The 10,394-nt window shown below is 43.5% G+C and overlaps 1 non-coding gene across 1 annotated transcript; it reads right to left on the bottom strand.

Moving 5' to 3' along the window:
* Positions 1–9,963: 9,963 nt before the first annotated feature.
* Positions 9,964–10,035, bottom strand: TRNAQ-UUG. The gene has a single exon. It is a non-coding gene; the product is annotated as a tRNA-Gln (tRNA).
* Between the last annotated feature and the right edge of the window lie 359 nt (positions 10,036–10,394).

Raw genomic sequence — 10,394 nt, 5'->3', positions numbered from 1 at the left:
TGTCATGCTGTAGCCAATGACTGGGCAGCTAGGTGGTACAGTGGATAGAGCTCCAGTGCTGGAGTCAGGAAGACCTGAGTTCAAATCCAGTCTAAGATCTCTGGCCTCAGATCTGGCTGTGTGACTCTGGGCAAATCACTTAATTCTGTTTGCTTCAGTTCCTCATCTGTAAAATGAGCTGGAAAAGGAAATGCAAACCACTCCAGTAACTTTGCCAAGAAAACCCCAAATGGGGTCGCAGAGAGTTGGACACAGCTGAAATGACCTAATAGCAACAACAACAAAAGCCAATGACTGATGAGTTTACCTTGAATATAGCTAGGTTGGTCCTCATCTGCCAAGCATCTAACTCATCACTGGGCCAAGACTGGCCTTTCCAGCTCGACAGAGCCTGTCAGAGCCTGGGGTCAGTGGACTCTTTGAGAACATAGGGTCTCCTAGGCACCATAGTGAGGTTATTATAGTAGGACTTCAGTGTAGTGTTGTAATAAAATGGGTGGGAGAAAATTCTAGGTGTTGAGAAGGGGAAAGGGAGGAAACTATAGGGGAGGGAAAAAGAGTGCTAAATGGGAAACCTGCCCCCTAACCTTGGATCAGGTATCTCTAGGCTCTATCTAGGGTTTTAAAAATACAAAAGAATCATCTTCACGTGATATTTCATAATATTTCCCCCAAAATCTTGCTCCCATCTGGAATTTTATTGAAGAAAATCTCCAATTTGTTGATTCTAGTATACTAGGTTTGCAAAGAGACTGGGCCTGGGAATGAAAGGATTTTGTGTTTGAGGGAGAAAGAGCATAGAATTTAGAGCTAAAAGGAACCAGCTATAAATCAGAGAGGAACTTAGGTTTAAAGAGAAAGAAGGCCATCTAACTCCTGACCTTAGCTTGGGGAATGATGAACAAGGCCGTGATGGAAAAAACCATTAGTCTGGAAAATTATATTTATGGAATTTCAGAATTGGAAGGAACTTCAAAGCTTACCTCTCTTCTACTGTCTTCTAAAATAGGAATACCCTCCTGCAATGCCCTCGACAAATGGTCATCCAGTCTCTGCTTTTTGAATTGCGTTGTTTGATTACTTTCAGGGATGGGGAACTCACTACTTTGCAAGGTATCCCATTCCATTTTTGGAAAACTCTTATAACCACAAAAGTTTTCCTTATGTAGGGATGACTTGACATCCCATATATAAGGATAAGAGGGTCCCTTATGAGACGAAGGCTTTATTCCCATTTAGAAGGGGAGGTAAAGAAAGTTGAATTTGCCCCATCTAGTAGCATAATTAAAAAGTTGGCCTAACTGTAGCAAGAATAGGGCAGCTACATGGTGCAGGGGATTGAGCCTTCCTGGCGTCAAGAAGATCTGAGTCCAAATCTGGCCTCAGATACTTACTAGCTGTGTGACCTTGGACAAGTCACTTAACTCTGCCTCAGTTTTCTCATCTGTAAAATGAGCTGAAAGAAGAAATGGCAAACTTCTCCAGTTATTTCTGCCAAGAAAACCCTAAATGAGGTCATGAAGAATCGGACACAATGAATAACAACAATCTAAGCCTGTCAAAGCTGTTTGTGACTCAAAAGACATTGAGAATGCTAACTCTAGACTCAGTCTAGCGTTCTGAAAGCATAAAAGAATCATCTTCATATAATAGTTCATGAATTTATCACAAAATCTTGTTCCAATTTAGAATTTTATTTCAGGAAAATCTCCAAATATGGTTTAAATATAGAGCTCCTGTCTCCTTTCCCATCAAAATGCTTATCTCCCCAGATTCATAGGACCTAAAAGGATAATACACTGACATTGTAGCTTAGGTACATTTACTTTAAGAAACAGAAAGGCAATAAAGTCTAGTAATGAGAATTCCCACACAGCTGCTTGATGTTCAGCTAAGTTGTCTCCTCAACAGCCCTGGCCTTTTGGCCCTCAGGGAACAAATGAGGCAGAGAGGTCTGGACTCCTCTGAATCCTGAATGACTTTTTCTTTTTGTATTAGCCAGTACCTTTTTTTTTGGCTAGGCAATGGAGTCAAGTGACTTGCCCAGGGTCATACAGCTAGTAAGTGTTATGTTTCTGAGGCTGGATTTGAACTCAGGTCCTCCTGAATACAGGGCCGGTGCTCTATCCACTGTGCCACCTACCTGCCCCCAGTGCCTTATTTTGACCTCTGTAACTCACCTCACGATTGGAGATGCTGCTGATCTTTGACTTTCTACTTGTGGAATTGATGGTAAATAATGGATCAAACCACTATTATTACTGCTATTATTATTATTATTTTGGCTAGGCAATGGGGTCAAGTGACTTGCCCAGGATCACACAGCTAGTGAGAGCTAAGTGTCTGAGGTCAGATTTGAACTCAGGTCCTCATGACTCCAGGGCCAGTGCTCTATCCACTGCACCACCTAGCTGCCCCCCTTATTACTGTTATTATAATTATCATTGTCATTAATAGGGGCAGCTACATGGCTTGGTGGATAGAGCACAGGACGCATACAAGGACAGATCTGAGTTCAAAGCCTGCCTCAGATACTTATTAGTTGTGTGATCTCAGGCAGTCACTTAACTTCCATTTTCTCAGTTTCATTGACTGTAAAATGGGGATAATAATAACACCTATCTACTAGGGTTCTTGTGAAGACTTAATGAGGCAATATTTGTAAAGTGCTTTAGAAACCTCAGAACCTATAAAATGCTTGTTGTTGTTCAGTGATTCAGTCGTGTCTGACTCTTTGTGACCCTGTGGACCATAGCACACCAATACCGTCCATGGGGTTTTTTTGGCAAAGATACTGGAGTGGTTTGCCATTTCCTTCTCCAATAAAATGCTAGCTATTGTTATTATTGCTTGTTGCCTACTGGAACTTTGAGTGTAACCCCTCATTTTGGAAGACTCATATCCTAAGTAGAAATATTTCTGTGCTGAGGGGTTTATTACAATAAATCCCATTTGTTTGCATGTTAAGAGTTAATAGTTTTCTTTGAAATTGAGCTGCTTGTAGCCTCATAAATCAGCATGCCAAAAGTTTGACAGGTTATGTTTTTTTTCCTCCTCGTAATTTTGCAAAAGCCTTTGCCCTTATGTTAAGATAATAGTGGTTTCTCTCAAGGTTATTCTTAATATAAGCTGAGCAGACTCCCAACCCTGAGATAACCTCCACCTCTGTTAATCATTCTTGAGTTACTTACAAGAAGCAGTCCATTACATAGTTCTCCCACAGACAACAGGCACCAACAGCAGAGATTGCTTAGAGAGCCTTGACTATGTGTCAAAGTCTAATTGCTCCAAAGACCAATCATTTCTATAGAGACAACTGACCAGAAGCTCAGGCACATGCATACTGGCCAATTAGCGCTTATCCAGCTTCAAGAACACTTAAAATTCAGGGCCTTTCTAACAAGGGGTGAAACTTTGCCTCTATATAAATGAGAGAATTCAGCCCCAAATGGCATTTGAGCCAAAGACTTCTGAGTGTCATATAGATACTGGCAACTCCATTGTCACCATGGAGTAGGCTTGGGGTGGAAGAGAATCTCTGTAGTTTCTGGGAAATTTTTAGGCTGGGCTTGGAGTCAGGAAAACTCCTCTTTGTGAGTTGAAATCCAGCCTCAGACACTTATTAGCTGGGTGATCCTGGGCAAGTCACTTAACCCTGTTTGCCTCAGTTTCCTCATCTGTAAAAGGAGCTGGAGAAGGAAATGGCAAACCACTCCAGTATCCTTGCCAAGAAAACCCCAAATGGGGTCACCAAGAGTTGGACAGGACTGGAAAAACAGCTCAACAACAAGAAGAACATTTAGAAAAGAAAGTGGTGATTACAAAGATTCAACATAGATTCACCAAGAATAGAGCATGCCAAGTTAACCTCATTTCAGTTTTTGACAAGCCTTCGATGAGGCTGCCCTAAGAGGGGTTGACTCTCCCTCCTGGATAAACACCTAACAGGTATGATATAGTGAGGATTTATTTAGTCCAGTCTGTGACGTTCCTTCCAACTCAAATTCTGTGACTCTGTTGACATCTGTAAATAAAAGGAAAGCTATCAATATAGTTTAGCTAGATTTCAACCTAGCATTTGACAAAGCATCCCATACTATTCTTCTGGATAAGATAGAGAGATGTGAAGTAGGTGATAGTATCACTAGATGGACTCAGAATTGGTTGAATGACCATGTTCAATGTCGATGTGGCAGGAGATCTCCAGGGGAATACCTCAGGGATCTGTGCTTAACCTTGTGCTGTCTGATAATTTTATCAATGACTTGTACATAAAGACACTAAATAGCCAGCTTTTCCAGTTTTCAGGTGACACAGAACTGTGCTAACACAAGGCAAGACAGAATCAGGAGCCAAAAAGATCTTTATAGGCTGAATTTAATAAGATAAAATTCAGTGGGGATAAACGTAAAACTCTTCCACTTAGATTCAAGAAATCCACTTCACAAGTATAGGGTAGATATCAGTTTATTTATAAAAAAAACCTCAAACCAACAAAATGATCTGGGTCTGTTAGCTGACTGAAAGTTCAGTATGAGTCAGCATTGTGATGTGGTAGCCAGAAAAACTAATGAGATCGTAGACTGTACTATGAGACATATAGCTTCCGGGAATAAGTAGCTACAGTGCCCATGTATTATGCCCTAATCAAACCACATTAGACTGTGAGGGACTATTTTTTGTCTTTCTGGATGCAAACATCCTTATAGTGGCTGGCAGATGACAGGACTTAACAAATGCTTGTTGACTCAACCACATCTGGATTATTGTGTTCACTTGTGGACACTACAGTTTGAGAAGGACATTGATAAGCTAGAGTGTGTAGAAGAGGATAACCATCAACCATCTCATTTAGTTCCCATGGATTTAGTTACCATTCCATGCTGACAATTCTCAAATATGCCTATCCAGCCTCAACCCCTCCACTGACCTCCAATCTCACATCTCCACCTACCTTTAGACACCTTAAACTGATGTCCAATAGACTTCTTAAATTTGTTATGTCCAAAATCAGACTTATCTTTCCCCCTAAACCCTCCCTGCCTCCTACCCTATAGTAACATAAATAGTAACTTCTATAGTAACAGGGGTTACTATAGAAGGCATCACCATCTTGCCAGCATCTCAAGCTCACAACCCTCCCAGATCATTTTGTTTTAAGAGGCCACTCTTCACCTCATTTCTTATTAAGCCTTAGTCATTGAATACGTTTTGCCTCAGTCAAACTGAGACCTGTTAAAGACGTTAGCTTGAAAAGGCCAAGGTCCCCCGCTGCATCCTCAGCCATCTCCAGTTGTCGTCATCTGTACCTTGCCACTGGACCCAGATGGCTCTGGAGGTGAAAATGAGGCTGGTGACTTTGCACAGCCCTGCCTCACTTAAATCCAATTCACTTGCAAGTCATGGCATCACCTTCTTGATGTCACAGTCCTCTTCGAGAATGAAGGACAAACAGCAAATAAGCAACCTAAGAATCATCCTGGACTCCTCACTATCTCTCACCCCCATATCCAATCTTTGACAAAGACTGTCAATTTCACCTTTGCAACATCTTTTGAATATGCCCCCTTCTCTCCTCTGATACTGCCACCACCCTGGTCCAAGCCCTCATCACCTCACACCTGGACTACTGCAATAGGCTGCTGTTGGGTCTGCCTGCCTCAAGTCTCTCCTCATCCCAATCCATCCTTCATTCAGCCACCAAAGTGATTTTCCTAAAGCACAGATATGAGTCATATCACTCTCCTCCCCCATCTACAGTGGCTCCCTATTACCTCCAGGATCAAATCCAAATCTTCTGCTTGGCTTTCAAAGCCCTTCATAACCTAACCCCCTTTCCAGTCTTCCCTTTCTCTCCGCTGAGTACTCTTCAATCCAGAGACACTGAATCTCCTGGCTATTTCATGAACAGCATAGTCCATTTTTTGGCTCTGGACATTTTCTCTGGCTGTCCCCTATGCCTGGAATGTTCTATGTTCTCACCCATGCCTATAGATTTCCTAGGCTTCCTTTAAGTCCCATCTAAAATCTCATCTTCTACCGGAAGCCTTTTTCAATCCCTCTTACTTCTAGTGCCTTCCTGCTTTAATTATTTCCTGTTTATCTGGTATATAGTTGGTTTGTAAATATCTCTTTGCTTGTGGTCATCCTGGTTAGAGGGAAGGCACTGTCTTTTGACTCTGTATTCCCCCACACTTAGCACAGTGTAATCATTTGGCATATAGTAAGCAATTAGTAAATATTTATTGACTGATTGAACTAGGATAGTGAAAGGCCTTATCATATGAATCATATGAGGATTGATTGAAAGGCCTTATCATATGAATCATATGAGGATTGATTGAAGGAACAGGGGATTTTTAGCCTAGAGAAGAGAAACTATGGAACAGGAATTAAACTTGTTTTGTTTGGCCCTAGAGGGGCCAGGAGCAGAACCAGGAGCAGTGGATGGGAGTTGAAAAGAAGAAAAGTTAGTCTTGAGGTAGTGAAAAACTATTTAATAATTAGAGGTGTCCAGAAGTGGAACTGGCTACTCTAGGAGGTAGTGGGCTCTCCCTCCTTGGAAGTCTTCCAGTAGAGGCTGTATGATCACCTATCAGGTATGATATAGTGAGGATTCATTTAGTTTAGGCCAAAGGGGTGGGAAACCTGCAACCTTGAGGCCACATGTGGCCCTCTAGATCCTCAAGGGTGTCCCTTTGACTCAATCCAAACTTCACAGAACAAATCCCTTAATAGAAGGATTTGTTCTTTAAACTTGGACTCAGTCAGAAGGCCTCACCCAAGAACCTAGAAAGCCACATGTGACCTTGAGGCCAGAAGTTCCCCACCCCTGGTTTAGGGTATGGGTTGGACTGAACAGCTTCTCACATTCCTTTGAACTCAAATTCTGTGATTTTGTTGACATCTGTTGAATGTGTCCCCTTCATTTCACTCACAAAGACTCGGCTTTAGTTCAGGCCTTCACCACCTGACTCTAGTTCACCTGGATTATTCGAAAGCTTTCTCTACTCTCCAGCCTCCAGTGGCTCCATATTGCTTCTAGAATAAAATACAAACCCTTAGCTTGATAATTAAAGCCATCCCACAATCTAGCTCCCAATCTACCTTACTAGACTTTACTAGCACACGAATTCCCTTCAAACACACTTTATTCCAGCCAAATTGGCCTCCTAGTTGTTTCCTGAATTTGCCCCTTGGTACAGTGGATAGATAGCTAGAGTGCTGGAATAGGAGGCAGGAGGTCCTGGGTTCAAACCCCATCTTTGACATTAACTAATTGTATAACCATGGTCAAATCCTTCTACTTTCCTGGGCTTCAGTTTCCTCTTCTGTAAAATGAGGGGCCTGGAATCAGTGAGACCTTTAAGGTCTCTTCTAGATTTAGATCTGTGGTCGTGTCTGTGTGTACAGGCTGTCTCCCCTCCCCATCCCTACCCCTTCTTGTTCATGGCAGGTTCTCTGGACTCACATCTCATCAGAATCCCTAGCCCTCTTCGAGGCTCATTTCATGTGCTGCCTTCTAAAGGAAGCCTTGCCTGTCTTCTTCTTTTATTATATTACATATAATATAATATTATATCTAGTTCTCTGTTTACATGTTGTAGCTCCCATTTTACTGGATATAAGTTCCTTGAAGGCATTTGATTTGTTTTCCTGGCACTTAGGACACTACCTTACACAAAGTAGGTAATTAATATTTGTATTCCTAGCTCTTATAACATGTTGCTGTTGTTGTTCAGTTGTCTCTGAGTCTTCATAACCCCATGGACCATAGTACACCAGCCCCTTCTATCCTTCACTATCTCTCAAAGTGTGTCCAAGCTCTCCTTTATTGTTTCCATGACACTATCTATCCATCTCATCCTCTGACATCCTCTTTTCTTTTTGCCTTCAATCTTTGCCAATACCAGAGTCTTTTCCAATGAGTCCTGTCTTCTCATTATGTGGCTAAAGTACTTAAGCTTTAGCTCCAGTATTTGACCTTTCAGTGAATAGTCTGAATTAATTTCTTTGAGCATTGACTGAGTCAATCCTTGCTGTCCAAGGGACTCTCATCAGTCTTCTCCAGAACCATAATTCTGCAGCACTCAGCTTTCCTTAAAGTCTAACTCTCATAGTCATACGTTGATACTGGAAAAACCAAAGCTTTAACTATACGTGCCTTTGGCAGCAAGGTGGTACCTCTGTTTTTAAGTATGCTGTCCAGATTTGCCATAGCTTTCCTTCCAACAAGCAAGCATTTTTAAATTTCATGACTGCAGTTGCTGTCTGCAGTAATCTTTGAGCCTAAGAATATAAAATCTGACACTGCTTCCTTCCATTTCTTCTCCCTCTATTTGCCAGGAAGTGATGGAACTGGTTATCAAGATCTTGGTTTTTCTTAACGTAAAGCTTCAAGTCAGCTTTTACATCCTCCTCTTTCAGCCTCATCAAAAGGTTTCTTAATTCTTTTTCGCTTTCTTCCATCAGTGTGGTATCATCTGCTTATCTGAGATTGTTGATATTTCCCCCTGGCAACTTTAATTCTAGGTTTTGATTCAGCCAGCCTGCATTTTGCATGATGTACTCTGTATATAAGTTAAACAAATAAAGTGGCCATGTATACCCTTGTCATACTCTTTTCCCAATCTTAAACTAGTCAGTTGTTCCATGTTCATCTTAACCCAAATACATGTTGCTCAGGAGACAAGTAAGATGATCCGGCACTCCCATTTCTTTGAGGACTTGTCACATTTTGTTGTGATCCACACAGCCAAAGGCTTTAGTGTAGTCAAGGCAGCAGAAGTCGATGTTTTTTTCTGGAACTCTATTGCCTTTTCCATAATCCATTGAATGTTTGGTAATTTGGTCTCTAGTTCCTCTGCCTCTTTGAAAACCAGCCTGCTCTTTTGGTAATTCTTGGGTCACATATTGCTGAAGTCTACCTTGCACAATCTTAAGCATAAAACTTTGCTGGTATGTGAAATAAGCTCAATTGTGCAGTAATTTGAATATTCCTTGGCATTACCCTTCTTTAGGCTTGAGACATAAACTGATCTTTTCTAATCCAGTGGCCACTGTTGAGTTTTCCAATTTTGCTGGCATATTAACTGCAGCACTTTAACAGCATCATCTTTAACATAGCAAGAGGTTAATAAATGTCATTCATATTCACTCATTCACTCAATTAATCAATCAATCACAAATGTTTTGTGCGTGGATTGAACTGGGGACACCCAGACTCCGGCTTACTTGACACAAACAGATTAACGGACCGTCCTCTGCTGGACAGAATGACTGACAGACACACAAACACCTACACAATCCAGGGTGTGACCCCTTCCCCTCCCCAGAGGGTCCCCCAGGGATCTGACCTTAAGTGTGGGTAGGAGTAAGGGGAGGGTTGAGGAGGGCGGGGAAGGGCATCATCTTACAACCAATAGCAAGAAGCAAATGGGAAGGATGACACCGCCTCCATCTAGTTTGGCCAATGGAAGCTGCCGGGACCTACGTAATTTCCCCGCCCCTCCACCCATCCTCGTCCCGCCGGGCCCAGACAGTTTCTAAAGGAGTATCAGCGGAGCACAATGGCCAATAAGCACGGCGCTCGGGGAGAGGCGGGTCTCCCCTTAAGGCCAATGGGCGCTGCTGTGCCCCTCTGGAAACAGCCTCGGGATCTTTCGGATTCCTTCGGGTGTTCCCTAGCGGTTAGGAAAGGGCGGAGGTGGGGGCGAGGGGGGGAAGAGAAAGAAGGAGGGGTCAAATTGCAGCCTCAGCTCTAGCACGCGTACTTTTCGTCTTGTCTCTAGCGCTTGCGCAGTTGGGCCTTTTCTTGGAAGACGAAATGAAAGCGTCTTTAGGGAGGGAGGGGACTCCCAAACCGCTGTCCAGTGGGTCACTGAGGCTGCGGCCTCGTTAGCCATGGCCGCGTCCTGCAGCAGAGTCCCAAAACTTTAATTACGGGATCCAAAAGGGTAAGTGAGGTCCCACCGAGATTTGAACTCGGATCGCTGGATTCAAAGTCCAGAGTGCTAACCATTACACCATGGGACCCGCTGGCTGTTGGAAGCGGCCGGCAGCCTTCTCAAGCAGCAAAATCACTTGGGCTGCTCTCTCCCAAGTGGTGGCATCTCCCCGGGGGCAGGAATGGAATGTTGGGGACCCGGGATGCCCACGAACGGGATGGCCATCGGGGTTCTCAGGGCGGGCTGCAGGAAGACCTCCCCGAGCTCCCGCAGCTGCAGCGGGGCGCGCTCCGGGGCTCCCGGAGGAAGGAACTCTTTCCCCCGCTCCTCTTCCCGGGCACGCACCCTGCAGTCTGGGCTCCAAGCTGTCCCCGCGAGCCTGGCACTGAGGACCCGCTGGGGCGGGAGGGGAGCTTAGACTCTGCATCTCCTCCCTGGCTGTCCCGT

The sequence above is a fragment of the Vombatus ursinus genome, unplaced genomic scaffold (assembly GCF_900497805.2).
Source record: "Vombatus ursinus unplaced genomic scaffold, bare-nosed wombat genome assembly UNPS02014801.1, whole genome shotgun sequence".
In the NCBI taxonomy this organism is placed as follows: Eukaryota; Metazoa; Chordata; class Mammalia; order Diprotodontia; family Vombatidae; genus Vombatus; species Vombatus ursinus.
The sequence above is the reverse complement of the archived record's forward strand: the minus strand, read 5'-3'. Positions and strand labels throughout refer to the sequence as shown.